Source organism: Portunus trituberculatus, chromosome 22, assembly GCF_017591435.1.
Source record: "Portunus trituberculatus isolate SZX2019 chromosome 22, ASM1759143v1, whole genome shotgun sequence".
In the NCBI taxonomy this organism is placed as follows: domain Eukaryota; kingdom Metazoa; phylum Arthropoda; class Malacostraca; order Decapoda; family Portunidae; genus Portunus; species Portunus trituberculatus.
Window position 1 is genome coordinate 5400931 of NC_059276.1, and position 14345 is coordinate 5415275.

Sequence of the window (14345 nt, forward strand, 5' to 3'; positions counted from 1 at the left end):
TCCGGCCCCGCCCATCTCTCTCTTTATCTCCCTCTCCCAAACAAAACAACAACAGACAAATCACAGCGAGTCACCTGGAAAAAATGTTAAGGTGTGAAGCGACGAGCACACACACACGCACACACACACACACACACACACACACACACACACACACACACACACACACACACACACACACACACACACACACACACACACGTCATTTACAAAAAACTTACACGATTAAGTAAAGATATATGTAAATGATTATGAAAAAGGTGTTAACGAATGGACAAACACACACACACACACACACACACACACACACACACACACACACACACACACAAATTACAAACAATTTATATGATTCCGTGAAAAAAAAAATAAATAATTAAAAAAACAGGAAAATGCTATTATTACTTTTCATGAGTGTGAGTTCTGACTAATTATTAAATACATGGACTGGTAAGCTCGTTTTCTATTATGCAAATCACGTGGGAAACTACACCTGGCGACCACTAATTAACCTGAGCCTTGAAAATACAGGTAAGCCACATCCATCACTGGCTTGGCGAGGCGCAGCGTGACAGGTGCGACTCAGGTGTGAATGCAGGTGACATCAGGTGACACTCTCTCTCTCTCTCTCTCTCTCTCTCTCTCTCTCTCTCTCTCTCTCTTCCTTCCCTTTCTAATTTACTTCCGAGTTTTCTTCCTTCTTTCCTCCCCTTCCCTTCTTCCACTACGATCTCTCAGTAAGGAAAATAAAGAAAAGAAGACTCTCTCTCTCTCTCTCTCTCTCTCTCTCTCTCTCTCTCTCTCTCTCTCTCTCTCTCTAGTAATGTCTACCTTCCTCGCATTTTTTACGGACGGAAGAAAAGGGGTTCGGCGGAAGAGACACAAAGACACAATCTGATAAACAGTAATCGTGTTTCTTCCTCTCCCTTCGTCAGATTCACCACTGAGTCACCTAAGCAACTCCACAACAAATCGTGCAAGTTTTCGTTGTTCTCATTTCATTTTGACCTTTTTCTTTTCATTTCTTTTTATTTTAGTTGAGGTAATAAAACTTTCACTTGCGTATCTCATCATCTTTTCATTATTTTCTTTGTGGATGTTAGTTTTTTGTGTGTAATTCATACAGTTCTCATTTGACATTTGTTTTCTTTTCTCTACTTGAATATTATAACTTTCATTTGTATAAATCGTATTGTTTATTTATGTTATTTTACAATGTCTTCTATGAATTTTAAAAAGTTCTTATTTCATTACTTTTTTTTTCGTTTGTCTAGCTAAACACATACTTTCACTGCTTTCATCTTGCATATTAAGAACGTTTAAGAAAAAAAATCTCCCTTCGTTTCTATTTTCTCATTCATTCTCACCATTCTATTAATTACAAACTTTCTGACAATTTTTTCATACTCTTTCATATTTTCCCAGTCATTTTCTGTATCATTAACACTTCATGACTACCTTTTATTTTTTTTCCACGTGTAACTTCCGTGACACCTGTTTTACTTTCACGAGACACCACGCTCACTTTTCCTGCTTTTCCCTCACGTGTTCTTGCTTCCTGAGTCCTTCCTGTGAGGTTAGGTTAGGTTAGGAGTCAGTATGAAACCCCAACGTTCTATCTGCTTGTTTAGGGCGAGTCTTTTCTACTCCTCTTTGCAACGCACTTAGGTATGTGAGGAAGCAAGGAACACACACACACACACATATTCTCTCTCTCTCTCTCTCTCTCTCTCTCTCTCTCAGTATCGACTCAACCTCAAATATTTCTTCCTTATGTGTTTTTTTCCTCTTTTTTTACCTTCTTGACACAAAAAAACGTGCACATCGATTTACATTACTGCGTACACACAGACGGACACACGGACACACACAGACACGCACATGCCACACCGCCACCAGCGCGTGAGTCACCCAAACAGGTTACAAGTTCCACGCAGGTGAGACAGGTAAGGCGCAGAGCAGCGTGTCCTCTCCCCTCAAGTGCCAGGGAGTCACTAAGAGCAACTGGCACGGGGAGGACAACATACGTGCATGGTTGCCTAATGTCTCTCAATATCGGACGCGTTTTTGCTGAGCGGCACGTATGCACGCAAACACGCACGCACTTCAACGCACGCTACAACTTGATGCACGCAGATTTGATGTTTTTTTTTTTCTATTTTGTTTTCGAAAAAGAATTGAACTGGTAAATAAAAAAAGTAATAAAAGAAAACGTGTATCTTATCTATTATCTGCGCCACAATGCTAATGAGTAAAAATAAAATGTATTACAATATCTTTCTCTTTATTCTAACGGCATTTGGAACGTACAGTAAAAAAAAAATAATAATAAATAAAACCTAACCTATTATAACCCTTACTTCTCATTACGTAAGAGTGAAAAGTATATTATAATGCATTAATATCATCATCCATTTTCCTTTCATCACGAGTCACAAGAGAGAACAGTCCCGTACGTGATGGCGGTGGTGGTGGTGGTGGTGGTGGCGGCGGTGTTCGGCGCGTGGCTTTGACTTCGGATATCCCTTGAGCCAAATACCGCCAGTTCTAATCTCCCATAACCACAACATCCATCTCCCACACTTGTCATCCTCGCTCACCACTGCACAGGTAAGCAAAGGTGTGCGATGGAAGGTAAATTAACACACCTGCCTACCTTTACCTTCCTTCCTCAGGTGTTCTCGTGTTTACATTGTCGTATGCACTCCTCACCTTAGCATTCTTTCTTTCAGCTTACCAAGAATATGCAACTGTGTGTCGTATTAGAGGAATGCATAAGTTTGTGTCTTATTTGCGCATGTTTCGCCTTTATTTTCTCGTTATTATTATCTATTTATTCTCTTTCTAATTATCTTTTTTTTTTTTCAGCTCGTTTCCAATCCTTTCCGCAAAAATATCATAGAGGTGTTGAAATCTTGTGTTTTTATCCCTTTCTTTCTTTTTGTTTTTATTCAAGTGAAGGAGGAGGAGGAGGAGGAGGAGGAGGAGGAGGAGGAGGAGGAGGAGGAGGAGGAGGAGGAGGAGGAGGAGGAGGGGCTAAATTCCACGTCGATTCTTAACCTTTTCTTTATAATTGCCTTTGATTCTCTCTCTCTCTCTCTCTCTCTCTGAATTTGTGTCTTTACAGGTTCGGGAAGACGCGTGAGTCAGGGAGAGAGACACAGTCATTAAGTCAATCAGTGAGAGTCAGTAAGTCAGTGGGTATGGATGAGTCAGAGAGAGAGAGAGAGAGAGAGAGAGAGAGAGAGAGAGAGAGAGAGAGAGAGAGAGAGAGAGAGAGAGAGAGAGAGAGAGAGAGAGAGAGAGAGAGAGAGAGAGAGAGAGAGAGAGAGAGAGAGAGAGAGAGAGAGAGAGAGAGAGAGAGAGAGAGAGAGAGAGAGAGAGAGAGAGAGAGAGAGAGAGAGAGAGAGAGAGAGAGAGAGGGAAAGTTTGTCAGTGATAGTGAGTGAGTGAGTGAATGAATGAGGTAGCTGGCGTGAGTTGGGGTATCACCTGGAATCTACAACACACACACACACACACACACACACACACACACACACACACACACACACACACACACACACACACACACACACACACACACACACACACACACAATCAATACCTACACACACCTGCCAGGTAATGAGACTCACGCTGACCTATAAAACAAATTTCCTCATGACTCTTCTGTTTGTTTACACTTTACACTGTTCCTCTCCCTCTCCTTCCTTTCACTTTCATCTAAACTATTAACTGGACGAATATTCCTTCCCTTCCCCTTTTTATCATTAATTTATAGATAATACCTCTTTTTCTTATCTTTCATATCACATTTTCCTTCCACTTGAAACACGAAGGAGGTATTACAGTCATTTAACCTGTAGTACGTGTTTTCTCCAAGTTTTCCTGTCTGTTTATAATCAACTTCTGTAAGGCACATTGTAACACTCAGAGATGCAGGAAGTCACAAAATGCAACGAGAAACCAATACGAAAACGAAAAACATGAGTATTGTCCATGACCGCCCTATCCGTTATGAGTCCTGGCTGGCTGGCTCGGCTGGCTGGCTGGCTGGCGAAGCGTAATCAACAAGCAGGGAGATGCACACACACGCACGCAACCTCCCTCACACACTCAACGGTACTCCTTCGGGCAACAAGAGCGGTACTAACGGGAAAAAGCGTCTACAAGAGGTCCTATAATGGGGTGACTAAGTATGTGTGCGCTGGGGTGACGTGGGATATGATAAACAAAGAAGTGCAGGTAATGTGAGGAGATGATTTGAACAGAGCACCAAGGGACGTGTAAAGGAAGACTTGAGAGGGACACCAAGAAGCAGAAGGGGAGAGTAAGAAGAGAGGAGAAAGAAATCGAGTATAGAGAATAACATAAAAGGGGACATGAAAGAAAGAGAGAGACAGAAACTAACTGGACTTGAAGAGGGGAGCTAAGGGGAGTGTATGGAGGGTGTAAAGAGGGAAGAGTTAGAGGGGAAAGAGAAATGATGCCCTGGGGAGGAGGAGAAAGAGAAGGAGGAGGAGGGGGAGGAGAGGAGCTTGCGATAACCCTTGTGTCTTCCCTCATAAACCCCAAAAAGAAGGCATTGTGAAGGACTCTATATCCCCAAGGACCACTACACGACCAACACGCCCTCCCAGCGACACTACACGACACGACACCCTTACAACGACCACTGGAAGGCAACCACCGCTGCCACTCCTGCACGACACCACTGCACCGTTACAATAAGGAAATAAATTCACAAATAACGAAAAAATACATAAAGCTTTTCATTGTAACTTTTTGAAGAGTTATTGAGTAATTAGAACACAGGTTTGTAGTTACGTGTAGCATAAAGTTATTGTGCACAGGTAATACTACGTTAATTAAGGCTTTACAGGTGTGCAGGCAGCCATTACACGTGTCACTGTATCACTGTATCACGCCTCCCAGCTCAGCATCACACGTTATCTCCATTGTAGGCTGCCAGTAAAGGGAAAGTAAAAAGAGAAAATTTGCAGGAAAGTATAATGAGTCTTTCCAGAATATGAACTAACAGACTAATCGATTTTGTGTTGGATATATAAACTAACTTGTCAATTAAATACAGTCTAGATAACTAATTGATGCACTTAATCCCTTCAATACTGGGTCACATTTTTAGCTTGAGATTTGTGTACGATTAGCCCATTTTATTGACATTAGGAAGGGTTTATGGAGGTCAGAAGATTAACGGCCTCAGTCTTCACTATCTTCATCCCCTCATACACGTAATCCTTTCACTACTGGGACACATGTTTACCTTGAGATTTGTGTACGATTAGCCCATTTCATTGTTGACATTAGGAAGTGTTTATGGAGGTCAGAAGATTAATGGCCTCAGTCTTCACTATTTTAATCTCCCACATGAGTTTCTGAAGCTGTATAAAATCACCAAATAGTAACCAGAATGAATTTGGAGAAGCGTCATGGTACTCAAAGGGATTAATGATCACCAAACGCTCACTACACTAAACACTAACTAAGGAAAACTAACTCAAAACTAAACAAAGAAAATCAATAACTCACAAACATGAAAATAAACTAATTTGTTACACTTCTAAATAAACTAACCAAATAAAACAGTAACAAAAACAAACACACATCATCAGCTCACCTTACAAACTCTCTCTCTCTCTCTCTCTCTCTCTCTCTCTCTCTCTCTCTCTCTCTCTCTCTCTCTCTCTCTCTCTCCTTCATCACAAACCATCCTCTTCTCCATTATTCTCTCCATTTCCCATCCACTCCTCCCCTCCTTTCCTTTCCCTCATTCCCTCTTTTATCTCTCCACCTTATCATTCCCTCTCCACTTCGTTCCACCCATTACCTACAGTCACACACACACCAACACACCGAATAACAACGGTAATGGAATACACGAACGTAATACAGACATACAACACAGTACGACGTAGCAATATCGTTAATGTCACTACTAGATCCCCTCCTCTACCTCTCTCTCTCTCTCTCTCTCTCTCTCTCTCCCTCTCCATCTCTCTCGAAACAAAGCCTCGTAAATGAAGCTTTTCTCGAAATTATTCACGCCCCGAACACACACTTATACATTCATACCAAGCATATAAAAAACAATTAACAGTATCGTGTCTTTTGGTGAGACGTATGACCTAATTAACCTTAAGAATAGCGCCTCTTCCTCGCCACTTACCGGAGGAAGAGGAGGAGGAAGAGGAGGGGGAGGAGGAGGAGGGTTAAGTGGTGGTTAGGATATGATTAATGTTAAGTTGAAGAGGAAGACGAAAGGTAAAGGAGGAAAGGAAGGTTTAAAAAGAAAGATAAGTGCAAAAGGAGGAACACGAGGAAGGAAAGGAGACAAGAACACTCAAGAGGAAGAGAAATAAGACAGTAGAGAAAAGAAGAGAGGCAAGATACAAGAAGAGCATGAAAAGGAAGAAAAGGATAAAGAGAAACAAGAGGTAAGGGAGACACAAAAAAACATTTAGAATAAAAAGACGAAACGAAGGAAAACAAGAGACAAGAGGAGAAGGAGAGGAGGAGAAGGAGGAAGGAAGATAAGGGAGACAAAATGAGGTTAAGGGAGGGAAGTGGGATATAAGGGCCGGACAATAGCATTACGGGATGTTTAGGGCTGAGCACAAAGGCGGCGACGCAACCAGGCATAGATAGCACACGTACTACGCCACGACCCTTCACAACCACCACGACCTAAGACCCTCAGCACTACTTGAACATAACACCGACTCAGCAACACTATTATAACGACTCTGACAACAACACGACCCCTCAGCACTATAGATACGACCACAAGAGGACACCAAGACACCACGGCTCCTCAGATCTACTCAAATACAACCACGAATCAGCGGAAATTCTATCACGACCACTTAATGCCACTAGTACGACACCAGCAAAGCACTACAACCATTAACCCCTTCAGTATCAGGACGCGTTTTCATATTCTATTTACTACTTGTGATTCTATACAGCTTCAGAAACTTATGTGGGGATTAAAATTGTGAACTCTCTGGCCATTAATCTTCTGACCTCCATAGACCCTTCCTAATGTCAACAAAATCGTCTAATCGTACCCAAACTCGAGGTAAAAATGCGTTCCAGTACTGATCGGGTTAACTGTTTCCAAGATGACTTTACGAAACTTCTATTACGACCTTATAACGACAACATGATTCCCTAATACTACTATATCTATAAATATATGGAATGACCTGAGAACGATATAACTACTACGTACGACCAGCATCTCTATAGAACGACTCTAACAGTGAGAGTACAAATAGGAAAAAAAGTTATATTCGAGAGATAAAAGATAATTTATGAGGAAAAAATTTAGAATAGAATTATTCAGAAGTTGATAAATCTTGACAAAATGGAAAGGTATGAAAAAAATAATGATAAAGTTTGTAAAATGGTGAGAATGAATGAGGAAATAGAAACGAAGGGAGATTTTTATTAAACGTTCTTAATATGCAAGATGAAAGCAGTAGAAGTTTATGTTTAGCTAGACAAACGTAAAAAAAAAAAAAGCAATGAAATAAGAACTTTTTAAAATTCATATAAGACATTGTAAAATAACATAAATAAACAATACGATTTATACAAGTGAAAGTTATGATATTCAAATAGAGAAAAGAAAAAAAAAAGATAAAATAGAAGACCAGGACGAACAAAAACAATAACAATGAAAAGAAAAAAAAATGACCAGGAAAGGATTCAAACTTAGTTAAAGAAAGTTCAGACACAACAGAACGAACCACGAAGCGCCATTGAGTCGCCACACGAACCCTGAACCCTGGCAGGAAAGTTCAAGTGTTGTGTTTCGATACCAAGAGTCAAACCGAGAACTCGCTCACTCGTTCGTTAAATTCCAGAGTTGCTTGCGAGTCGTGAGGGAAAAAAATACGAAAATAAAGTAAATCAGGACAAGAGGGAGGAAGAAAAGGAAGGAAAAAGTGTTGAAGGTTAAAGGGTTCAAGAGAGAGAGAGAGAGAGAGAGAGAGAGAGAGAGAGAGAGAGAGAGAGAGAGAGAGATTAAACACAATTACACAGGATTACAACAGAAACACTGGATATCAAACGAACTATTGGTGTGAAACGAGGCGTGTTTAATTATTACCACCACCATCACCACCACAACCACAACCACCACCACCACCACCACTACTACAACTACTACTACTATTAATACTATGAACAGGACGAGAAGAAAGGGAAAGTTCTTGGGAGGAGGAGGAGGAGGAGGAGGAGGAGGAGGAGGAGGAGGAGGAGGAGGAGGAGGAGAGCGTACAAGCTTCACAACCCCTCACCACCACCACCACCACCACAACCTCCAAACTCAGAGTGATTTAATTATAGACACCTCGACGCCATCACGTGCATCACACCTCCTCCTCCTCCTCCTCCTCCTCCTCCACGTTGAAATACCCACGTGCTTTCTCCAAATATAAAATCAAATATCTTCCTCTTCTTCCTCCTCCTCCTCCTCCTCCTCCTTCTCCTGTCAAAATAACCACATCCTTCTTCTTCTTCCTCCGCATATAAAACTGTATCTTGCCTTCCTCCTCTTCCTCCTCCTGTGTGTGTGTGTGTGTGTGTGTGTGTGTGTGTGTGTGTGTGTGTTCGTAAGGGTTCTTTTTTCGTCCCTTACTGTGCACACTTTGACCTTTCCAGGCTCTAAATACGGAGAGTGATTAGATTTCGGGTGGTCCTCCTCCTCCTCCTCCTCCTCCTCCTCCTCCTCCTCGTTAAGGTCTTCTTAGTTAACCTGTCACGCTCATGAATTCTCTCTCTCTCTCTCTCTCTCTCTCTCTCTCTCTTTTTTTTTCACTTCACTTCAAAATTTTCCTCACAAAAATATAAAACGATAAACAATTTTCTAATTGTAAACACATAAGATTTTCAGTACACTTGTCGTCCTCTCTCTCTCTCTCTCTCTCTCTCTCTCTCTCTCTCTCTCTCTCTCTCTCTCTCTCTCTCTCTCTCTCTCTCTCTGACCCTCTCTTCTACCACCTTAAGAGATAAACTGAATGTACTCTTGCTTCTAACCCTGGGGACTCTCTCTCTCTCTCTCTCTCTCTCTCCCTAGTATGCATAACCAAAGGGGGAGAAAGGGCGGGAGAAATAGGGAGAGGAGAGAATGCTGTGCTCTCTCTCTCTCTCTCTCTCTCTCTCTCTCTCTCTCTCTCTCTCTCTCTCTCTCTCTCTCTCTCTTATCTCTCTCTCTCTCTCTCTCTCTCTCTCTCTCTCTCTCTCTCTCTCTCTCTCTCTCTCTTACACTCAAATTTCCTCTTACTTCAAACACTTACTCTCATAGATAAATAGTAATAGTAGTAGTAGTAGTAGTAGTAGTAGTAGTAGTAGTAGTAGTAGTAGTAGTAGTAGTAGTAGTAGTAGTAGTAGTAGTAGTAGTAGTAGTAGTAGTAGTAGTAGTAGTAGTAGTAGTAGTAGTAGTAGTAGTAGTAGTAGTAGTAGTAGTAGTAGTAGTAGTAGCATAGCAGCATATCTTCTTGTTCCTCCTTCTTCTTCTTCTTCTTCTTCTTCTTCTTCTTCTTCTCCTCCTCTTCCTCCTCCTCCTCCTTGTTTTCCTTATCAATATTATCATTTTGAATTAAACAAAACACAATTAAGAAGCTATTGAAGCTCAGGAGGAGGAGGAGGAGGAGGAGGAGGAGGAGAGGAGGAGGAGGAGAACTATAGTGGAGAAGAACGTGGTAACAATACTACTCTCTCTCTCTCTCTCTCTCTCTCTCTCTCTCTCTCTCTCTCTCGTAACCCCTACGTTTTATGTATTTATCGATGAGAGAGAGAGAGAGAGAGAGAGAGAGAGAGAGAGAGAGAGAGAGAGAGAGAGAGAGAGAGAAAGAGACATGTTTGTGAAATGAATCGTGAGAGGAGATAGATGGAGAGAGAGAGAGAGAGAGAGAGAGAGAGAGAGAGAGAGAGAGAGAGAGAGAGAGAGAGAGAGAGAGAGAGAGTACTGTGGTGTATACTTAATGCGACTGAATCCAGGGAGGAGGAGGAGGAGGAGGAGGAGGAGGAGGAGGAGGCAGTCTACTCCCTTTCCTGCATTGCATTATACAGTAGAAGGACAAATGGAAACTACTCTCTCTCTCTCTCTCTCTCTCTCTCTCTCTCTCTCTCTCTCAATGGAAATCTAAACAAAATTAAGATAAAAGAAAAGGATTTATTTTCTCCCTGATGTGGAGGAGGAGGAGAAGGAGGAGGAGGAGGAGGAGGAGGAGAAGAAGAAGAAGAAGAAGAAGGAAGGAGGAAGAAGGAAGGAAAGAAGGAGGGACGTGATAAGATAAGACAATGATAAATAAATGAAAGACAGGAATAACAAGGAGGAGGAGGAGGAGGAGGAGGAGGAGGAGGAGGAGGAGGAGGAGGAGGAGGAGGAAGCCAAACACGATAAGATAAAGCTGAATAATGAAAGGACAAGGAATAAAAATGCATAGAGGAGATAAAGATAAAAGGACAGAGAGAGAGAGAGAGAGAGAGAGAGAGAGAGAGAGAGAGAGAGAGAGAGAGAGAGAGAGTAGAGTAGAAGTGGTTATTGTTGTAATAGTAACAATAACAACAACAACAACAACAACAACATCCCAATCCTATTCCATCATTTATTACAACATCTTTCTATTCCTTTTTATCACATCTTCCTTTCTCATTTCGTCCAATAAAAACAAGATGAAACCTAATAGACAGACAGATAGATAGATAGATAGATAGATAGATAGTATTGATGCAAGCTGTAATGTGAGGGGAAGGTGAGGAGAGAGGAGGTGAGGGGAGAGGACAGGTGGTGAACCGTGATTAAGGAAGGACAGGTGAGGGAGAGGGAAGAGAGGGAGAGAGAAAGGAATAAGGGGGAAGTGAAGGACAAAGGAGTAGATAAAGGGGAGGGGAGGGAGAGAGGAAAAAGGTGAGGAAAGAAAAGGGCTGAAAGAAAACGGGAGAAGGGAAAAATAAGATAAAACATGGAAGAGAAAGTACGCCATTAATTTTCATCCAGACAAAACACGTGCAAGGTCTCTCTCTCTCTCTCTCTCTCTCTCTCTCTCTCTCTCTCTCTCTCTCTCTCTCTCTCTCACCGTTACCGCAAACCCAAACGGCTGCAGGACGCGTAATGTCAGACCAATTATGTAGTTACAAAGTCTGCTCCGTGGCGGGAAGGGCGCGGAGGAGGACGGGAAAAAAGAGAGAAGAGGAGGACGAGAGGACGGGAGATGGGGCGTTCTGGCTGACTGAGGATGACTGGGTTGACGCTCATGCATGGAAGAGTGACTGTCATGGATTTAAATTGAGCGTGACAGAAGGCTGGAAGATGTGTGTGCATGAGACCATGTGTGACTAGGACGCGACTTCACACATCCTGTAACTGAATTATCACCTCCATGACCTTTCCTTAAGCTAACCTGATGTGGCCTTTAGTTTCAACAGATAATTTTGATAGTAAACAACATGAGTTCTATATTCATAATAGCTTTGTGGGTATAAAATGTCAGGAAATGGAGAAAATTAAGATGGAGGTAGTTATGTAAAGTTATCCCTTAAAATTACAAGTACACATTTTCTCTCATGCTACGTGGTGTTATAGAGATTGAATAGAGTTTTAAGCACACCAAGGTATTTGAGAGAAAAATTAAATGTCAATAAATCATTCAGTATACAAATGGAAATAAAATCTAGAGATAGAATCCGTATATCGATAAACAGCACAGTGCGGCAAAATACGCCAAGAATCGGAGCACAGACAACAAAACACTTTCAAAGGCAATCCACAAAAAATCTGATAAAAAAGACAAAATGACACAAATAACAATACTCATTTTTAAACATCTAAGTTGAAACCCAAATTGGAATCACAAGAAAAGGAAAAAGTAGGAAAACATTAGTAAGCCATTATATTTTAGCCCTGCGATCGCTGAGCCCAAACCAGCGGCGGTCAGGTGTGGGTTGAAAAGTGTAGCAGATGGGGATTGGAAGAACGGAAAGGGGGTGAGGAAGGGAAGGGGAGAGGGAGGGGAGAGGGACAGTGGAGGATTTAGGAGGGAGAGGAAGGAAGGCAGGAGAGGGTGGAGGACGAGAGAGTGAGTGGCTGTGGCAGGTAGCCAGTACCACAGAGCTGGGAGCAACAGCGGTGCATAAGACGCGGTGGTGGTGGTGGTGCTGGTAACCTTGACCACTACCACCACCACCACCACCACCACCACTTCTACTACTACCACTACTACTACTACTACTACTACTACGAATGGACTTATGTTTTCAGTCATTATCCTAACCGCTACAACAACAAGTTTCTACTACTACTACTACTACTACTACTACTACTACTACTACTACGTGCCTCTCTCTTTTTTACCTGCATTCACCCCATTCACTTAAATCAACTAACAAACCCAAGGCCGAGAGAGAGAGAGAGAGAGAGAGAGAGAGAGAGAGAGAGAGAGAGAGAGAGATATACTGTTGAAATTTGAGAAACTATTATCTTCACCATAACTATATCTCTCTCTCTCTCTCTCTCTCTCTCTCTCTCTCTCTCTCTCAGTTCACCTGTTGCAACACACCTGAGCACACATGACCGTTACCTCCGTGTGTGCGTGTGCGTGGGCGAGCCGGGAGAGAGAGAGAGAGAGAGAGAGAGAGAGAGAGAGAGAGAGAGAGAGAGAGAGAGAGAGAGAGAGAGAGAGAGAGAGAGAGAGAGAGAGAGAGAGAGAGTATTTTCCGGACAAACTGATTAGAGATAAATATTGCTAGCTAACTCTCTCTCTCTCTCTCTCTCTCTCTCTCTCTCTCTCAGTGAGTGGTGAGAGCAAGAGTGACTCTCCCACCTCTCCCAAGGCAAGATTCAGGTATGTTAATGTTACTCCACCTCTCTCTCTCTCTCTCTCTCTCTCTCTCTCTCTCTCTCTCTCATTCTCTCTCTCCTTCATTGCCTTCCTCACTCTCTCATCTTCTCTCTCTCTCTCTCTCTCTCTCTCTCTCTCTCTCTCTCTCTCTCTCCTATCCGGGGTTATCGTACCTTTGTTTACCTCCGTCATCATAAACTGTAACGCCTCTCTCTCTCTCTCTCTCTCTCTCTCTCTCTGACGCATTACAGGAATATCTGAAGTCTGAGATTTTATAGAAGTGATTTTCTGGAGAATCTACTGATAATTTTGGTCTCATATTTTTTTTCTGGAGTTTAATGTGGTATATCAGTAGTAGTAGTAGTAGTAGTAGTAGTAGTAGTAGTAGTAGTAGTAGTAGTAGTAGTAGTAGTAGTAGTAGCAGTAACAGCATTATTATTATTATTATTATTATTATTATTATTATTAGTGGTAGGTAGTGGTGGTGGTGCAGCAGCAGCAGTGCAGTAGCAGTGGTAGTGGGTAGTGGTGGCAGCAGCAGCAGCAGTGGTAGTGGTGGTGGTGGTGGTAGCAGTAGCAGTGCAGCAGTGGTAGCAGCAGTGGTGGTGTAGTGCAGCAGTGGTGGTGGTAGTGGCAGCAGTAGCAGTAGCAGTAGCAGTAGTAGTAGTAGTAGTAGTAGTAGTAGTAGTAGTAGTAGTAGTAGTAGTAATAGCAGTCTTTGTTAATTACCAACCTTAAACAGAGAGAGAGAGAGAGAGAGAGAGAGAGAGAGAGAGAGAGAGAGAGAGAGAGAGAGAGAGAGAGAGAGAGAGCACCTCCCCCTATCAGTTATCAGTGTCGGTTTCTCTCTTCTTCTCTTTCCTCACCTTCAGTTTTTACTCTCTGTTTATTTATTTGTTTATTCAAGACGCAAATAGAAGGACTCCTCACGTTACCTGACCTTTGTGACCTTCCTGACCTCCTTCTCCTCCTCCTCCTCCTCCTCCTCCTCTTCTTCATTTTCTTTACTCGTGTTTTGTGGAATATGGTTTAGTTTTTCATTGGGAAGAATAGGAGAGAGAGAGAGAGAGAGAGAGAGAGAGAGAGAGAGAGAGAGAGAGAGAGAGAGAGAGAGAGAGAGAGATCACTACCTTGCATTTATTTCAGTCTCTTATCTTTATTGCGATGAAAACAATCAACTCCAGAGAGAGAGAGAGAGAGAGAGAGAGAGAGAGAGAGAGAGAGAGAGAGAGAGAGAGAGAGAGAGAGAGAGAGAGAGAGAGAGAAACTAAGGACGAGCTAACATCATTATCTTAACCTTGTTCAATTTAATGTACCAGTTCCTATGTTAAAACTAATTGTAATGTACTAACTCATATTTGACCTAATTCAATTTCAGCCTGAGAATTTTACCCAACATAACTTTCCACTTTGCATTTTCTTTATTTTCCTTTTTTTTTTTTTTTACTCCTTTCTTTCATTTAGCTTGGTCTG

The 14345-nt window shown here is 42.1% G+C and overlaps 1 protein-coding gene across 7 annotated transcripts in view; it reads right to left on the reverse strand.

Moving 5' to 3' along the window:
- Positions 1-14345, reverse strand: part of LOC123507578 (protein PALS1-like) — a 37266-nt gene that overhangs the window by 16119 nt on the left and 6802 nt on the right. Inside the window, exon 1 of one of the 7 annotated variants that reach the window (XM_045260551.1) lies at positions 1925-1981. The exons of 2 other annotated variants lie outside the window; for them this stretch is intronic. The gene's annotated coding sequence lies outside the window, so the exon portion shown is untranslated. Of the gene's footprint in view, positions 1-1798; positions 1982-14345 lie in introns of those variants that run through there. 4 more of the 7 variants (XM_045260548.1, XM_045260549.1, XM_045260550.1 and 1 more) reach the window with 4 other exon arrangements.